The sequence below is a fragment of the Mercenaria mercenaria genome, chromosome 7 (genome assembly GCF_021730395.1).
Source record: "Mercenaria mercenaria strain notata chromosome 7, MADL_Memer_1, whole genome shotgun sequence".
In the NCBI taxonomy this organism is placed as follows: Eukaryota; Metazoa; Mollusca; class Bivalvia; order Venerida; family Veneridae; genus Mercenaria; species Mercenaria mercenaria.
In genome coordinates this window covers 10,392,367-10,412,966 of record NC_069367.1, presented here as the reverse complement: position 1 = coordinate 10,412,966, position 20,600 = coordinate 10,392,367, and the positions used below count along the sequence as shown (strand labels likewise).

Genomic DNA, 20,600 nt, shown 5'->3' with positions numbered 1-20,600 from the left:
TCCTAGACTATGAAATATCTTTTTTTTTACATTTTTATGATTTAAATGTAGTGAACTGAGCTAGTCTATATTCTATGTCTAATATCATAATATGATAATTTCAACATCATTCCCCTGTGAAAATCTCTAAAATAGACTGGCTTTTGTCTCTATAAAATTAAACTCGTCAAAAAAGGAAAAATGTAGAAATATATTATTATTAGTCTAGTGGCTAGTCTATATACTACACTATGTCTATCGCTACAAGAACAGGTAATTACAACGTTACGACCAAAGATTTAAAAAAAATACATTAAAGCTCAATAAAGGCAAGAGCTGTCGCTCGACTTTCTCAGTGCTTGACTCTGAATTAGAACTTTGCCATTAAAAGGGACTGAACTCGATCAAATATATAATCAGAGTTACGAAGATTGCTACTTCTGGTGTAAAATTTGATAGTAAATTATTACTTTAAGTTTCAAATCCAAAGCTTCGATGGTAACAGAGCTTTCGCCTTCATCAAAATCTTTAATAAAAAAAATCTAAATTAAAAAGTGGCACAAATCTGTCAAAATTCATTCAGAGTTATTGGCATTGCTTTTTCCTGATGTAGACTATGATTATAGTAAATAAATAAGATTCAAGTCAAACGCTTTGATAGTAACACAGATATTTGAATTTATCAAAAACGTAAACCAAAACATTCTAAACAAGGCAGTCTGAACGACAGCTAAATCCCCCGCCACTGCTATGGATAGTGAAAGGGTAAACCTTTGATTTTAGCTGTGACCTTGACCTTGAACTGACATGGCTGACTCATGAATTCTGCACAACGTCTTGATGAGGTCATCATTTGACCCAAGTTTCATGAAAATCCTTCAAGGGGTTTAGGAGATACAGAGCTGAAACCTTTGACCTTCAGTTGTGACCTTGACCTTGAGTTGACATGGCTGACTCATGAGTTCTTGATGAGGTGATCATTTGACCCAAGTTTGATGAAAATCCTTCAAGGGGTTTAGGAGATACAGAGTGGACACCAAATGGAAGGCTCAAACCTTCGACCCTTAGTTGTGACCTTGACCTTGAGCTGGCATGGTTGACTCATAATTTCTGCACATCGTTCTGATGAGGTAATCATTTGACCCAAGTTTTATAAAATTCCTTCAAGGGGTTTAGGAGATATAGAGCGGACACGAAATGGAAGGCTCAAACCTTTGACCTTCAGTTGTGACCTTGACCTTGAGCAAACATGGCTGACTCATAAGTTCTGCACATCGCCTTGATGAGGTGATCGTTTGACCCAAGTTTTATGAAAATCTTTCAAGGGGTTTAGGAGATATAGAGCGGACACAAAATGGAAGGCTCAAACCTTTGACCCTAAGTTGTGACCTTGACCTTGAGCCGGCATGACTGACTCATGGGTTCTGCACATCGTCTTGATGAAGTGATCATTTGACCCAAGTTTTATAAAATTCCTTCAAGGGGTTTAAGAGATATAGAGCGGACACAAAATGGAAGGCTCAAACCTTTGACCCTGAGTTGTGACCTTGACCTTGAGCTGGCATGGCTGACTCATAAGTTCGGCACATTGTCTTGATGAGGTGACCATTTGACCCAAGTTTGATGAAAATCCTTCAAGGGGTTTAGAAGATATGGAGCTGAAACCTTTGACCTTCAGTTGTGACCTTGACCTTGTGTTACGGACGGAAGGACAGACGGAAGGACGGACGCAAGACCATTCCTATAATCCCTCCGCCACGGCGGGGGATTAATAAATCAAGTCGCATAGCTCTGTCAAAATTCAACCAGAGTTGTGGGGATTGTTTTTACTGGTGTAAATTATGATAGTAAAATAACTATTTCAAGTTTCAAGTCAATAACTTTGTTAGTAACAAAGATATTTGACTTTAACAAAAACTTAAACCAAAACATTCTAAGTTAAAAAGAGGCACAACTCTGTCAAAATTCAAATTAGAGTTATGGGGATTGTTTCTGCTGATGAAGACTTTGATAGTAAAATAACATTTCAAAGTTTCAAGTCAATAGCTTTGGTAGTACAGAGACATTTGAATTTATGAAAATTTTAACCAACGGTGACAGTAATGATGTTGAAAGCTAAATATACAATATTCTAGACTTTAAGCTAATGGATTAATTAGAAGGGTTCAGTATAGGCATGATTCTGAGAAACAAGGATCATGTGTGACAATTTTCAATTTCTTTCATTCATATAAGAGAAACTTATCATGGAACACTTCAGAATTTTAGATGATCCATATTCTTTATTAATGCGTATTTTGCGAGTTTTTTTTTTCTAAAGTGATTAAGGTATTGAATAATATGAAAGTATGTCATTTCGTGACTTCTTAAACGCTTTGGCTTGATTTTTATGAACAGTATACCTTGCTAATTCAGTTTAAAATAAAAAGGTACATGTAGCACTTTAAAAGATACTGGAAAGAGACCGAGTGTTGCTTTAGAACATTTAAGTGCATTTTGTCATACAATTTTCAGCTACATGCAATACCGCCGCACAAATAACGTCACTTTTAAAGTGCCCAGAGGAAAAACTCTGTATATATGTATGTTACAAACTGAGTGAGACCAGTCTGCAATCTGAAGCCTCTGATTGGTCCGTTCTGAGCTTTATCTCGAGATTGACCAATGAAAAGGCTGTATTTGTAGACTGGTCTTAAAATTAGTTTCAACTTAGAAACTTAAAGTGTTGCATTCGGTGTACGTATTTACACACATTTTATTATTATTTTCATGTAGCTAAAGACATAATGTACAAGTTCTATGATGAATGTTAAGGTAGAGGAACATATACTGTACACGAACGGTTAAATATTTTAATTTTGACTCTTTCGCTCTCTATTTTCTGTATAATTCTGTAAATATCTAATATATCTGAGTACTTGGAACAGGCGTATATATGTTTTAAGGTATGTTTATGATTGCTGCACGTGTGCGGCATCTAATGTCCTAACAGAGTGAAATTTTGCTACTTTGATATATCCGCGGGACAAACCTTATAAAGGGAAGAAAGCGATCACAATTACCTCCATTTAAGCATTCAGGTGAGTCACGATGGAAAATATAAAATGTATTTTTGAAGATGTCACTAATTTTGCTCTTTTATGAAAAAACAAAGTTTACCTTTTAGACGTTAACATCGTAGATCTGTGCTAAATGGGTAAAAGTGAGCCAGGACAAGCAATGGGCCATCATCAGTTTCATAATCATCGCTACCTTCACCATCATAATCGCTATCATCATCACCATCATCACCATTATCATCATCATTATTCTCAATGATCTTGTCTTTCCACATGACTGAAAATGAGAAAACGATGTGCAGGTTTAAAATATCTTTTGATGTCCGTTTACGATAATCATTGATTTTATTACTGCTTTTTAAAATTCAGTGCACATATATTTCATAGAAATGAAATTCTCAGAACAAATTAAGGAAATTAATAACGCCATGCTTTGTTTAAAAAGTTTTCAGATCAGAGGTGCATCATAATGGAAAATATTAATACATTTTTGAAGATGTCACTTATTTTTGCTCTTTTATGAATAAACAAAGTTCACCTTTTTTAGACGTTCTTGTTTACTGGAAAGCATCATCGATCTGTGTTTAATGGTCAAACGTGAGCCAGGACAAGCCATTGGCCGTCGTCGTCATCATCATCGTCATCACTATCGCTATCATCACCGTTATCATCGCTATCATCATCTTCTTCATCGCTATCATCATCACCACCATCATCATTATGCACAATCATCATGTCTTTCAACATAACTGAAAATGAGAAAACGATGTGCAGGTTTAAAATATCGTTATCGTCTGCTGTCCGTTTAAGATGATTTTACTGCTTCTTAAAATTCGGGGCACACATTTTCATAGAAGTGAAATTCGCAGAAGTAATTCATACGTTGGAGTAAGAATTTGGTAGTACTTTATAAACATATAACTTTTTGTAAAGAACACCGAAGAAGGCTCAAATGTCAACAGTGTAACAATATCAAAATATATCATTATTGCCGCGTTACACTTCTTTTGGTATGTTTTCAAGTGTGAGATCATGTTCAACGCATCGGAAAATGTAGACCTCAGCAGACTATCAGGCAGCAATCTGGTAATTCGTTACTAAACAAGAGCTGTCACAGGAGACAGCGCGCTCGACTATTTCGATGCTGGATAGTGAAACTGGGCAAATCTGAGGAAACTAGAGCTGTCACTGGAGTGTTTAATGGCTCTAATTGTGGATGAAGATATTGCACAATAGCCTGAGTCTATGTCAAAGAGAGGTAAAGATAAAATGTATCAAAACACTATATAAGTATATCCTAAGCAAAAAGGGGCATAATTCATTAAATATTGGTGCCAGAGTTATGCAGCTTGTGTCATATATTGTGGGTGATGATGCTGAACAACTATTTTAAGTTTGAATCAAATCATTCAGTAATAACAGAGACAGAGTGAAAGTGCCTCAAAACTTTAACCTAAAGTTCTAAGTAAAAAGGGGGAATAACTCATGAAAAATCGGTGCCAGAGTTATGCACCTTGCGTCATATGGTGTGGGTGATGATGTTGAACAACTATTTTAAGTTTGAATCAAATCCATTCAGTAATAACAGAGACAGAGTGAAAGTGCATCAAAACTTTAACCTAAAATTCTAAGTAAAAAGGGGAAATAATTCATGAAAAATTGGTCCCAGAGTTATGCACCTTGTGTCATACGATAAGGGTAATGATGTTGAACAATTGTTTAAGTTTGAATCAGATCCATTCAGTAATAACAGAGATAGAGTGAAAGTGCACCAAAACTTTAACCTGAAATTCTAAGTAAAAAGGGGAATAAATCATGAAAAATTTTGCCAGAGTTATGCATCTTGTGTCATATGATGTGGGTGATGATGCTGAACAACTATTTTAAGTTTGAATCAAATCCATTCAGTAATAACAGAGGTAGAGTGAAAGTGCACCAAAACTTTAACCTGATTTTTTTGTTTTGGGTTTAACGCCGTTTTTCAACAGTATTTCAGTCATGTAACGGCGGGCAGTTAACCTAACCAGTGTTCCTGGATTCTGTACCAGTACAAACTTGTTCTCCGCAAGTAACTGCCAACTTCCCCACATGAATCAGAGGTGGAGGACTAATGATTTCAGACACAATGTCGTTTATCAAATAGTCACGGAGAACATACGCCCCGCCCGAGGATCGAACTCACGACCCCGCTATCCGTAGACCAACGCTCTTACCTACTGAGCTAAGCGGGCAGGCAAACTTTAACCTGAAATTCTAAGTAAAAAGGGCGAATAATTCATGACAAAATGGTGCCAGAGTTATGCACCTTGTGTCATATGATGTCGGTGATGGTGTTGAACAACTATTTTAAGTTTGAATCAAATACATTCAGTAATAACAGAGATAGCGTGAAAGTGCATCAAAACTTTAACCTGAAAATCTAAGTGAAAAGGGGGGATAATTCAAGAAATATTGGTGCCAGAGTTATGACCTTATGTCAGATGATGTGGATGATGATGAGGAATAAATATTTAAAGTTTGAATCAAATCCATCAAGTAATTACAGAGATAAGCTGAAAAAAGAGAAAGTGCACCAAAACTTTAACCAAGGTGGGGACGCGGAAAGACGCCGACGCCGACGCCGACGCCGACGCCGGGGCGAGTAGGATAGCTCTCCTTATACTTCGTATAGTCGAGCTAAAGAGGAAAATCGTTTGATATTCCTAATTACATCCGACTGACTCTCAAAGTTTTGCACAAATATTTTACCTTAAGAAACTGATGTTCTATTGTCTGTCAGCTGTACCAGTAGAAGTAACCATAGGAGAGCTGCGGTCCTCGGAGTGACGACTGACTGAGACAAATCCCATTGGATGCATCAATATTTTTGCCAGTATCATCCACCATACATCGATCTTCTCTTTGACCTGCAACTGAGATTCTGTAATTCTGCCTTTTTATTCAGCGTCGCTGGCTAGTCGATCCGATTTCTATAAGTGTTCTATTTTTTACTTCTAAAAATTGTGAAAACTTGAGAAAAGTCATCAAAACAGAAAGAAAAATACATATATAATAGAAAGAGAGAAAAAAAGGTAAGAAATTGACAACACGAACAATAAATGAAATGAAAAGAAACCTTAATGAACAAATAAACAAAGATAAAAAAAACTGTGCAAACCTTTTTTCTATTTGTCAAGTATTGACATATACATGTAGACCAGAGAAACCCCCGCGCTAAATGAACCAAATTGTGAATGAACATAGCCGCAAGCTATATGTGCATGAATGGCCCGTTGATTAATTAACAAAAGGTGAGCAAAATCTCAATTCCATATGTGTAGAAGGTTGAGACGCACATTTAAGGTGACGGTTCACTGAGTCGCAAAATTCTGTTTATTAATATATATTGTTGTTGTTGTTTTTTTGTTGGATTTTCCGTAAAACCTAACCAATTTTAGTAAAAAAGCGACTTTACAGCTGCTTATTACCAGTAGAAGTAATGAGCGCACCGGTGCATTTTGTTTTCAGACACGTGCAGGTACCTGAGTGGAACCACTGACTTTTCTCCAGCCGGTCTTTCGGGTTTTGAAGACATTGATCTACCAGTCTATTGAATGGATTTTGTGTATAACGTTATGCTGGTCAAGAGCTAGAGCTGAACATAGCTTGTGATGTACTAAATGATTACCTACAAAATTAGAGTTGTTGTACATACTGCTTAACTGATTCTATTTACCTGTCAGCACGAAAAATAACAACAACAAAAAAACAACAGTTATTATTCGTCTTTTTCTAACTTAGCACGACTGGAATGCGATTCTTTCCCATATTAACATGCGTATGGTTCCAACACAGGTAGCAAATTGTTTGTGTATTAAGGAAAAACTAGGCATTACATATGAAAGACAAAATGAGCCGCGCCATTAGAAAACCAACATAGTGCCTTTGCGACCAGCATGGATCCAGACCAGCCTGCGCATCCGCACAGTCTGGTCAGGATCCATGCTGTTCGCTAAAGGTTTTTGTAATTGCAACAGACTTCGAAAGCAAACAACATGGATCCTGACCAGACTGCGCGGATGCGCAGGCTGGTTTAGATCTATGCTGGGCGCACACGCACTATGTTTGTTTTCTCATGGCGCGGCTCAAATTTCGTAAATAAATCAGCAGACGGGTTGATACTGCTGCATTATGAATAGTCTGATGAAGGTCACATTTATCTAATGTTTGTTTAGATTTGTTTCAGAAAGTCAAATTTATAAAAAAAATAAAATGTTATGTAAACGAACAACGTATAACGACTCTCAAAAGACATTAAATTATTAAAATTAAGGTGTTCTTTAAATGGAACTATAAAATGGTTAACAGTTCATATTTTTATCTGTAAACGAAAATATAAAAACACACCACAATTGTTAAAAGCTAATATATTAAGGTGTCTAAGGAGCAGTTTTGAATAAAGGCCCAGAACGATTAAAAAATAAAACAACAACATTTAGGTTACCTTTGTTCAAGAAGTATTTATATTAATGGTTTAATTACCAAGAGTCAATTTTCAAAAAAATCAATATTTGAGCCGTGTCATGAGAAAACCAACATAGTGGGTTTGCGACCAGCATCCGCGCAGTCTGGTTAGGATCCATGCTGTTCGCTTTCAAAGCCTATTGCAATTAGAGAAATCATTAGCGAACAGCATAGATCCTCACCAGCACGGATGTACAGGCTGGTCTGGATCCATGCTGGTCGCAAAGCCACTATCATGTTGATTTTCCCATGGCACGGCTCATTTGTATATGTTTATATATATTACTAACCTTATTTACAGCCGCCATATGGATGACTCCTCCAAAAGAGTGTAAGAAATGTTAATGGGAAGTTTCTGCAAGATTCAGAAGACACTTCCAAATCGAATCCAGAAGCAGTGTGTCAGGTGTAAAACACCCATACATGGGACTCTTTGTCCCTTTCAGTGCAGTAGCGGAGGTTCGCACTCAAGATCCCTGGTAAGACAGTGATACCCTGGGTCACTTCATCCACTCTATGTGTATATGTATGTAGTTATAAAAGGTTTGGCTTCACCTAGATCAATAAATTCTGTGTGTCATAATTTTTGGAGACAGATTTGAACAAAGTAGAGCGTTTACCGTATACAAGTGTTTACGACGTGTTGTCTCTCCTTGAACTTACAAGGATATTACAGTCATATTACCGAAGAAGTGCTTATACTTTATCTGACTTAACACAGACGGAAATCTTTAATTATCCGGAATGTGCTTAGAAAAACCCACTCCCTTCAGATATTCTTTTTTTTGCCTATACAGGATGTCAGTTATAAGAAACTCGTCATCAAAAAGGAAATATTATTGCGAGGGGAAGGTGAAAAAGAGATTCATCATAAATAGTATGTAACTGCTTTATTCATCTAGACAGGGGTCTTCTTGGTCGAGTGGTAAACGTCACTGGCCTTGAACCCATTGCCCCTCACCGATGCGGGTTAGAACCTCGCCATTTAGCTGGCTAACGGAAGGTCGATGGCTCTACCCTGTTGCCCACCCTTTATGAAATAATGCACGAAAGATCACATTGGTTCTTCAAAAGCTGAAAACTCTTCATATGACATATAAGTGAGTCGGTGTGACAATAACCTCTCCCCACCCCCTTCAACACACACAAATCATATATGCCTGGATATGTCTGTCTGGCGCATTTAAAAGTATCATTGGATAAATTTAGCATGATTTGAAGGTTAGTCTGCTTTGTATGAAAAACTAGCTCATTTTATTTTAGAAATTTAGTTTAAAATACATGATATTTCTCTAATTTCTAATATCTAGCAAAAATGGTCTTGAATATATTCAAGTCCACACATTCTTTTTGAAACACTAGAAAGACATAAAATATTAAGATTTTATTTAATGCTTGATAGATTATGATGTGAATTACTACATTCAAATGGACTGGCTGGCTTACAACAGATGGGTATTGGTTGTGCCAGTTTATGTTTCAGGGGGAAACTATTAATACATTTCTTTTTTATGGGCATATATTTTATTCCACAAATCAAATAAATATAATAATATACAAGCTCTATGGCTTTTGCAAAGACTACATTTACAATGTTTGATATGGAACTACTTAAAATTGTTAAAATATCATAACTTTACATACTACCTCTTCTTATTTTTTTATATAAAAAACAGCTAAATTCCTGTATGTACCCGTCAATCTCCAATCTTGGGCAGAGTATCATATTATTAAGTATTCGAAGGGGGATTTACCAAAAACGGTACTGGCTGAATAAAGATCAATGCAAATAACCATAAGACTCCACCATATTCTAACGGGTATTTACCAAAAATAGGTACTGGCTGAATAGAGATCAATGTAAATAACCATCAGATTGTACCATATTCTAAAGGGTATTTACCAAAAAAGGTAATTGGCTGAATAGAGATCAATGCAAATAACTATCAGTCTGCGCCATATTCTAAAGGGTATTTACCAAAAAAAGGTACTGGCTGAATAGAGATCAATGCAAATAACCATCAGACTGCACCATATTCTAAGGGATATTTACCAAAAAAGGTACTGGCTGAATAGAGATCAATGCAGATAACCATCAGACTGCACCATATTCTAAGAGGTATTTACCAAAAAAAACAAAACTGGCTGAATAGAGATCAATGCAAATAACCATCAGACTGCACCGTATTCTAAGAGGTATTTACCCAAAAAGGTACTGGCTGAATAGAGATCAATGCAAATACCCATCAGACTGCACCGTATTCTAAGAAGTATTTACCAAAACAGGTACTGGCAAATAACCATCAGACTGCACCATATTCTAAAGGGTATATTTACCAAAAAAGGTACTGGCTGAATAGAGATCAATGCAAATAACCATCAGACTGCACATATTCTAAGAGGTATTTACCAAAAAAGGTACTGGCTGAATAGAGATCAATGCAAATAACCATCAGACTGAACCATATTCTAAAGGGTATATTTACCAAAAAAGGTACTGGCTGAACAGAGATCAATGCAAATAACCATCACATTGCACCATATTCTAAAGGGTATATTTACCAAAAAAGGTACTGGCTGAATAGAGATCAATGCAAATAACCATCAGACTGCACCATATTCTAAAGGGTATATTTACCAAAAAAGGTACTGCACAAATTATTATTTTTAATGCCCTTTTTTTCTAACAAAGAGTTTGTTTCTAGTATTCTATGGTTTATTCTGTACTGGAACCACTGCAACTTTAAAATCTTAGTGACAATAAATGGGAGTCTATATGTAGATGACCAATTATAGTTAACATTCAGGTTTAATTCTTCACACCATTTTCTATTAGAACATGGAAACTTACTAGATTTTAGCAGTGAGTCATAAATAAATCTACAACATTTCTTCTTACTATTAAAGGTAGTCAATCACATTTAAACAACATTTAATGACATTTTTTACTTTTTGTATATTTTGGTAGAGAATTATTTAAGGAACAAAAAGATCGATTACATAGAGTTAGATTCCTATTTGAAATGTATATTTTATTATTTTTATAAAATTTTGTAATTACTCCCCTTTAATATGAAAGTATATAAAAAGCTGGGTATTTCTTTTTATTTCGATACAATGTCTAGTTTTACATTTGCATTTGATAGACATATCAACTATTGAACAATCTGAACCAAAATGCAAGTTTTAAAGCTGTGTGTAGCTTCTGAATTCATTTATTTCCAATCTATCTTGGTTGCGCAACCAAGATAGGCAAAGGGAGGTAATAATAATTTTTCAAACTTGCGTTTCTAATGAATTCCATCTAAATACATAATTTTTAATGCAAATATTTTACAAATATATTACAATATGTCTAATATTTATACATTTCCTTAGGCAAAGTATGTTTATCAAATGTATACTTATGATAAAAAAACTCTATCTTGGTTGGGCAACCAGGATAGGAAAATGAAATTTTAAAAATACCTCCAGTGAAAATCTAATTTGTATTCAGTGTTAAGTGAACATAAATGAGTGTAAATGATCAGATGCTAAAGTTTCGAACAAATCTGATTATCCACCTTTAACAATTTTGACTGAAAAAGGTTGTACAGGACTGTCTTCTTTTTTACATGATGAGGAATTCTCAGACTATTAAGGAAACTTCTAATAGATTCTACAATATTTTGATATTGTAGAAAATTTGTGTATATATTATGCTTATTAATAAAGTCATTAAAGGACAAGAAATTTCCATTTGCATCTAAGAAATCATTAACTAAAATAATGCCATTTCTTACAAATCTTGGAAAACAAATACTTGTTCTTCCAATTTTAAACATACTGTTATACGAGACAGGTAAGGAGCAAAATTCACTCCATGAGTTTGGGCATTGTTTTTTGTTTTTTTTTTCTGTTTTGGGTTTAAGGAGGACCCACACAATAACATTTTTTCAGAGCCCACGTTATTGACTGGTACCAACAAAAACTGGAAGATATTTCTCATTTAAACCTGTGTATATTTGTATGTTTAATGCATCAGTGGCGTTTCCATGACGTCGCAAACATGACCTCTTCGCGCACTTTTGACGTCAGATATACGGGGACAAAGTCTGCCTTGAAATTATTGTACTGGCAATATTTTTAACGTAAACCCATAAATTATGTAAGAAATGAAAGCTGACATAAAACTCAAGACGATTATTTAATCGGAATTGCTGTACGTTTTCGCGTAATAAAATGAGAGCCAAAAAACGAGTTTTCTTTTTACTTAAATTTTCCACACAAAAAAATAGATTCGCTCAGCATTAAAGAAAAATCCATCCGTATTTTTTTTTTACCAAAATTGAATATGTTTTACACTAATACGTCCTGTAAATATGTAGTAAAAACAGAAAGTTTTACCGTGCCGTTTTGTGGCTATAAGAACTTTTTAAGCATCACTACAGTAACGCTGAAAAAATGACGTGAATGTGAAAATATGGCCCTTAAGGTTAGGCTAAAAAAGTTTGTTTCTGGTAACATGCTTAACAAATAGGGTAGGTAGCTAAAGTGCCGCCAGTTTTTATTTACACATTTACAGTTATCTATAATAGATTTTTATTTAATGATGATTTGATGTTTTCTTTTTACTTAAAATTTCCACAAAAATAGCTTCGCTCAGCATTAAAAAAATATCCATTCGTATTTTTTGATTAAAACTGAATATGTTTTACATTAGTATGTTTTCTGAATAACAGTCAAAATTTAGAAAGTTCTGCGGTGTCGTTTTTAGGTAATTAGCTGTTATGCGTTGATACTAGGTCAACAAATTTACGTTTTCTCGACGTCACCGTTTGAAGTTGTTTTTGAAGAATTGACAAGTTATGCAACGTTCAGATAAACGTGAAATTACATTCTAACATAGCTCGAATTGATTTCCAGTTGAACAAAGAAGAAAATCAAGCTCTGTATATTCTGCGATAAACAACGGTTGACGCACGAGAGCATTATGACGTCAATTATGACGTCAAATTGCCGCATGACGTCCGATACATTACTCTTCGCGTAAATGAAGCCCAGCATAATATTTATTAAAATATATCAATGAGCATGTCAGAATGAAAACAATCAAGGCCTTCTTGTGATCTATCGTCTAATTTACCACGGTTCATCGTTCAGATGCTTCAGTATTTAACCACTCGGGCTAACGCCCTCGTGGTTCAATTCCTACGCATCTGAACTCTGAACCGTGGTAAATCAGACGATAAACCACTCGAAGGCCTTGATTATTTGATAATTAAAGTATAGGTCCATGTTTCGGAAAAAAAAGTTCGAACGTCATCAAATCACAGAAAGAAAGCATTGTTTTACATGAAAATTTAACAGCGTATGAAACATTTATATAATTCTACAAAACCATTGTCAATTTACTGATACATGTATTGAATTCCGGAAAAGGACTGCATGAAGGGGCCACACTTCTGGACAGTTCAGCGACTTTAAAAACTCACCATTTTTTAAAAGCTGTTACACGTCTTCGTTTTGATGCATTTGCAACATCGTGCGAGTGTTTAAACTTTACATAACTAAGTAAAACATCGTTTCTGACATATGTTTACGTTTATTTCTCTACAAATGGCATTCTTGGGATGCCAGGATGGTCTAGATGGCAAGCACCAATTAACTTTTCGATATAGGCAGTGAAAGTGACGGTAATAGGACCCTCCCAAATCCGACAATTCTCCTACGAGGGGGGTCAGGAAAAATAGCAGTTTTGGGTCGAAATTTCGGACCCGGATTTTTGGCATGCAATGGATGCCAGGATGGTCCTAGATGGCCAAGCACCAATTAACTTTTCGATATAGGCAGTGAAAGTGACGGTAATAGGACCCTCCCAAATCCGACAATTCTCCTACGAGGGGGGTCAGGAAAAATAGCAGTTTTGGGTCGAAATTTCGGACCCGGATTTTTGGCATGCAATGGATGCCAGGATGGTCCTAGATGGCCAAGCACCAATTAACTTTTCGATATAGGCAGTGAAAGTGACGGTAATAGGACCCTCCCAAATCCGACAATTCTCCTACGAGGGGGGTCAGGAAAAATAGCAGTTTTGGGTCGAAATTTCGGACCCGGATTTTTGGCATGCAATGGATGCCAGGATGGTCCTAGATGGCCAAGCACCAATTAACTTTTCGATATAGGCAGTGAAAGTGACGGTAATAGGACCCTCCCAAATCCGACAATTCTCCTACGAGGGGGGTCAGGAAAAATAGCAGTTTTGGGTCGAAATTTCGGACCCGGATTTTTGGCATGCAATGGATGCCAGGATGGTCCTAGATGGCCAAGCACCACCCGCATATTTTGTTGCAATTTATGCAAGGATGGTCCTAGAAGATACAATTTGATAACCGTCCGCCAAGTTGATATTAGTGACTGTTTGCAAGGAGACAAAACTTTTGACGGTATAACAATACTATGTATGCAGTGGAATTAGTGGAAAGTGTTATGTCGTTGTATATCTGCTTCTTTGAATATATATAAGCTATCGGCAAAGTGTACGTTATAGCAGCCCTCGTATAAAATAATCTGTAAAACAACATATTATTCTGTTTATCTTCCCTTTCAGTTGATGTGCAATAAAGTCAAATCTGTCTGTAAAGACCACCCTTGGGAAATGTAGAAATGGTTCTTGATTACAGCAAGTTTTCAACACAGGTAAATACACACTATTCTTTGGTGAAACGTGAAGAGAAAACAGTAGCCTTTATAAGCAGGTTTTACAATAGTGGCCTTTATTCGGGGTAGTCTTTACCACACAGTTGACTGTATTTCTACTACATTTCCCAATGATTTATTTAAACAAACTATTTTGATATGCATGGGTTTTAATTCACACGGACCATCCATCGGTTCTAACTATAGTCTTGTGTAGCATTTCTTTGAGCAACGCTCTCTCTTTCGCTGTGTTCCGCAGCAACATTTATACATGTACTTGTATATTTCTTCGCAAAAGAAAAAAACACGAGGGAGCAGCCATAAGAATTATAAACCCGTGATAATCACATATCAAAAGCTTGAATCCCAGGTAATATATCGGGTTTTTTTTACTTCTACTTTCACTTGCAAAATTTTGAAAGCAAGACTCTAATTGGCTAGCGGAAAGGCCGTCTGAACATAATCCTCTGTAGATTGTTTTCAGATACAATGCGTAGCGTTAATAGAAAATGATTTTAATCAGATTGATTATGGCCAGTTGCAATGAAACTTTTGAATACTTTATTAAAAAATTAATGGAATTTCTATGTCTAACAGTTTCGGTTTCGAATTCAGTATTTCTTACTCGTAGTGATGATGTGCACACCGGATATTGCCATTAAGTTATAATGTATTTTCCAAAAACGTAATTAATTTCGTCAACAAGGATAGTAAAATCCCGATTTACTATTGTATTTTACAACTATAGAAGAAAACAGCATTACCTTTAATGACTAAATACTGTGTATATGCTCTGACAAGATTAAAATGAGTCAATCTTAAGTAGAAACGCTAAATGTTTTGATAAAATGACAACTTTATCATTTGAAAAATGCATGCCGTGAACACATTTCTCCTGATACCGCCACCTATATGCATTGTGGTAAAATTTCTGAATCGTACGATTTATTTAGTTACACACAAACAAAAATATGCAACATTTCAGCTTTCTAAATATTCAAATGACGGAGAAATCAGTCATAAATGAGCTTCGATGGTGTACTGTGTATTGCAGTTTCATGTACTGTGTATTGATATTGAAAATCGTGCATATTTTTAGTACTGGTGGTCATTAAATAGACAAGTCATGTTATGGCATTTACCTAATTAATTGTAATTGAAAATTGGAATGTCTTTTTCTGTTTGCAGATGGCATTAGACTTCACAGCAGGTTCTTTAGTACCATGAAAATAATAAGCACCAGTTTGAACACTACCATTATAACTTACAATTATAGCGGCATGCCAATAGTCACGCCGAGAAATTGTATAAAGACAAGCTGATGCCAAGTACAGGCCTAGCCACATGTACACCCGTAAAGTTTAATAATAATATAACACAGGATATGATGGCGTGAAAAAGGTTTCCCCTCATAAGAAGGACAAACATTAAAATACAATGAATGTAATTATGTTCCCTTTAAACTTTATAGAGACATAAGCCTTGGTAAATCGATGACCCCTATTGATTCTTGTGTCAGCAGTTCCAAGGTCGATGTCGCAAGGACTTTTAACTTTTAAAGTGGTTTCTCCTCAATAACTTAAACTCATTTCACCTAGAACTTTCGAACTTCATAGACATACTAGTTTCACTTGAACATTTCTAAAAACCTAAATTCAATTTCTTGTGCAACATATCAGAAAGCTGACAAGTATATGTATTTATGAATAATATAGTCAAAGTTATTTTAATTGCTTTAAATATATTGTACTGTTAAGTTTCTGAAAGGTAATCAGCTCACCACCTGCTTCATACGAAACAAAGTAGGCGTCTTTTGCATTGAGAAATTTGTTTTATAAGTAGGAGGAAACAGTGCCCATGTGTTATGCTTAAAACATATTTTGCAAAATTCAGTTACAAGATCTTTCACTTCTAAGCAAACAGTTCGTTATAACTTTTATGTTATCAACTTCCCTGTTGGTTACAAAGTATATTTCTTGTCAATGGAAGAAGGGTAACAAATTTGAGCAATAACAATAACAATTATCTAAACTATCAAGAACAGGCTTGAAGAAACTTCCGAATTTATGCATGTACATGTATTCACATTGTTGAATGTAAAATATTTATGATCTTAGTTATTTATATAAACTTCTGTTTACGTTTCAAGTTTGTTTAATAAATGTTTTTATGAACATGACTACTAAATCTGTATCAAAATAAGATATGGTTTTTAAATATTGCTTGTCATGTAATGTTCAGTAAAATAAGTCTGTCACAACAGAACCTATTTCAATACTTCACTATCAATGTCTTGTCTTTTATGTGAGAGTTACTTACTCACATCATCTTTATGCAGTAACTAGCTGCTTCTTTTAATGTTAATAAGTCTGTCCGCCTGACTTTTCTCTTTCCTCTAAATTTAGCGTCAGAGATGTGTTCTTTGTTATACAAGTAATTGTATACTTTTTGTTCCTCGGAAGAGTTTTAAGTCGGTTCTTCAAAACAACTTGCATTCTTCACTACACCTCATATAAGCCAAGTAGTCAAGAAATAACAGAAAAAAATGTCATTTAGAGAAAACTTTCCTTGGCAAACAAACTGATGAAAATCTATATATTCATCTACTTTGTCACATTTTTTTTTCAAAGACTGTATAACAGTGTGTACTCTTTTAACTTTCCGTGGAATTGCACTCTGTGTATCATTGAAGGCTACATGTAAACCACCGTATGAATACAACTGGGGTGTCTCTAAATTCCATTTTGGTACTGGTAGCATGTGTTAATGTTGAGTTCTGTTGAACCCGTGGCTAGAGGACGTGGACGTAGCATGCATTTCCACTGCCGTCCATGGACAGGCTCAATCACACCGAGCTTGCATCACTTTCATTTATTTTGGGCGACCTTTGGTTTTCCACTGTTTCTGTTTCATACACCAAATCTCACAATTTGCCAAAATCAAATCTACCTTCAAGGTTTAAATTTTTTGAAGGGGTTTTCTTTTGGAAATGGGTACCTTTTGTAAGTTGGTTTCTTTTTGAAACATGTATTTTACATTTTTTGAATCAACTGTGTTACAGTATTTTTGCTATGTTCTCTGCATATTTCTTGTGTTATATTGTAATTTAGTTTTTTTGCGTTTTTTGTCGTTAGCATACTAAATCTATTTTCGTCATTAAATTTTTGGTTGATGTTCAACAAAATGATACATAATGGCCTTAAACTTTTCCGTTGATTCAAACACATTTCTATAAACACACATAAACATGTTGAATCAGCAACGAAAAAAAATCACAATATAGTATTTATTAGAGTGCCGGGCTTTCAGCAAGGTATTGAGAGTAACACTTTAGTGACAAACCAATGCCAAATTTAAAAAGTTATCTTTAACTGTTTTATTTTTAAATAATTCATGTAATATCAACTGCGGAAACAATGCTCAACATCTGATAATAAGAGCATATACATTTAAAACTGGTATGCATAACAAAAATTATTGCATACTGTGGCACTATTGTGAATGTAAACTACGATTTAGAGCGTATTACATACAACACAACGAAGTAAACGTTATAAATATTAATAGAGAGTTTGAGATTTCAACATTCGCCTTCCCCTTCAACATGTCTCATATATATTTTGGGTAACACGTCACCGATATGCGTGTATTTATATCAGATATTTCCATGTAATATCAAGTAAGCCTAAGACTTTTCTTTATACTATGCGAAATAAAAAGCTTTGTTTCAGGATTTCTGCTTGTTAAGTTATTCGATTATCCATATGTATAATTAGATTAAATTGATGCGAAACACTATCAATAAGTATTAGAATAATGAAGTTTTGCATGGCTAATAATTTTAACTAAATACATTGAATTGAACCTGGAAGTATGAAGTTATAAACTGATTTTGAGAAGCATTGAGATTTGATAAAACTTTAACTTCTACGGCATAATTGTGTCCCCAGGCGGTATCGATTATACTAGATGGGCCTTTTTGTCGTATGAAGTGAAGTTTTGAACGTCCGAAGTTGTGATATCACGAAAGTCAAAACTTCAGTTTTTTTTTTCATCTACTCTGTCCACATACTCGGCATCAAAGACTGAAATCTGGATTGAGGCACATGGCAGGACAGTCATTTTACTTGAAAAATAAATAATTACGCGCGATTATCATTTGGTAGAACATTTTATTTTCACTTCCAGATTAAAACAATCCGTTTCTGTTTGACACTTTATACGACAGTTGCGTTTTAATAATAAACATAAAATGGTATTAGTAAGACGGAAAATTCTTCTGAGGTATCAGACAATTTCAGATCTATGATATCATGATGCGGGAAGTTTCCTGTTAGCCGTATGGGATAACTCCATTCTTAACATGCACGGACCCAGAGCCTGGCAGAGGGGCATTGTGGGTCAATCCCCCCCCCCCCCTTGGTTCTTACATTTTACAAAGAAAATCGGTCTTGAAACTCGGTGAGACCCCCCAACCCCCACACCCTGAAATGTGTGACCCCCTCTTTAAAGTTGGTGTCCCCCTAACCGAAATTCCTGGATCTGCACATGCTTTACTTATAAAATAGGATATTCAAACAAATACATGTATATGCCCACATGTTAATTTGTGCGACAATTTCCGTCTCCACCTAACATTTCTTGACTGTTTCGCTAAACACATGGTGAATGTGCACGATTATATTGTGTTGTCTGAGAGTTTGGCATTACACAGTGTCATGCAGAGTGTCACGGTGCCAAAACGTATGATATCACGAGAGTTTCAATTCGCTTGTTAAATGTATTCATAACTTGTGCATATTGGCTCATGTTATCGACATATCTTTTAAAAGGTTACATTTTCATCAGGTACATTGTTTATGAGTGTCTACAAGTAAAACGCGTCTTTTAAGGAATTCGATGTACAAAGTTCCAATTCAAAGTGAAAAAAAAAACTTTAAGAAAAACTATGAAATACTAGTCCACAGCATGACGGATGAATCTGTCCTTTATATTTTATGGTCATGCCTTTTGTGTTTGCTTTATCGCATACATTTAACTTAATTTCAAAGTATTTTGACAAATGCATTTGTAATAGTTGGTGTTTCATGTTTTTGTGTGAAAAATATTAACTGCATCATCTTTCAAGAACACCATCAACAATAAAATACGTTGATATGATTATTATTTTTATAATGCACGAAAAAAAACGATCATAATTACGGATAAATTGAAAGGGCGGATTAAATGAAGTAAGGTTCATTCTAAAGTTTAAACTTTCAAGGAATTTTAATCGAACTTCAACTTCATACGTTAACTTCGAAAGAGACGTTGAAGAGGAAGGCGAAGGTTGAAATCTCAAACTCTCTAATGTAAAAACTTGACTTATCTACAGAGCCAAAGATATAACTGTTTTGTACTTTTAAAAGGAAATGATAATGTACATCTATAAAACTTAGTGATAATGTCAACGTTACACAGTACAGTAAAATGTGATACAGGTCAACACACAGTACATGTATTCTCAATAAACAGCACATCATCGGCGCTCATTTATGGCCGATTTAACCATTATTTGAACATTTGCAAAGTTTAAATTTTGCACATTGTTTTCTTTTTATGTAACTAAATAAATCGTACAATTCAGAATATTCACCACAATGCAAATAGGTGACGGTATCGGGAGAGTGTTCACAGCACGCATTTATCAATTGATTGTGAAGGTGTCATTTTATCACAAAGTTACCATTTCTACCTAAAATTGACTCACCTTACTCTTGTCAGAGTATAAACACAGCATCTGGTCACTAAGAATAAAATCCCTTTTTTCTATAGTAGTAAAATAGAGTAGTATTATCTAGCGAATGTGAGGCAACAGTTAGAGATATATGGCAGTGTCATCTGTGAAGAGACGTATTTTCCTGTACTTTCATTTCAGCCAGGGATTTAAGAGAGGCAGAGGTTTTAGGATTGAAGACAGACTGAAATGGTTCATTGAGTGCAGTGGCTTTGTCTTGATTTGATGTGTGCAGTTTGTTATTTTTCTTGAGTGAGTCAATGCCAGTGGAGTCTTGTTTTGCATGTTTGAGTAATGAGTACAGTTTTTGGTGTTTGGTTTATACTGTTGATGTTGGTGTTCATATTCTGTTGGAGTGTTGTTTATGTTGAGAATGTCTTCAAGGTATGCTTGTTTTGTTTCATTCCTGCAGAGGTGTTTGAGTGTAAGGTAGTGTTCTTTGTGTGTTTTGGTGTTGTTGTTTATGAATCTTTTGTATGCTTTATCCCGTTTCCTATATAAGCGTTTAAGGTTGACCTTGATCCAGGGGAGTTTAATTTTGGAAGATGACATTTTTGACGGGATGAAAGCTTTGACAACTTCCTCGATAGACTTAGAAATGGACT

General features: G+C 35.2%; 1 long non-coding RNA gene across 1 annotated transcript; it reads right to left on the bottom strand.

Annotated features, from left to right (window-relative positions):
- Positions 1–2,761: 2,761 nt before the first annotated feature.
- On the bottom strand, positions 2,762–7,078 carry LOC128558427 (uncharacterized). The gene is made up of 3 exons (XR_008371595.1): positions 5,787–7,078; positions 3,577–3,787; positions 2,762–3,315 (listed from the first exon to the last, which is right to left on the bottom strand). It is a non-coding gene; the product is annotated as an uncharacterized LOC128558427 (long non-coding RNA).
- Positions 7,079–20,600: the final 13,522 nt, after the last annotated feature.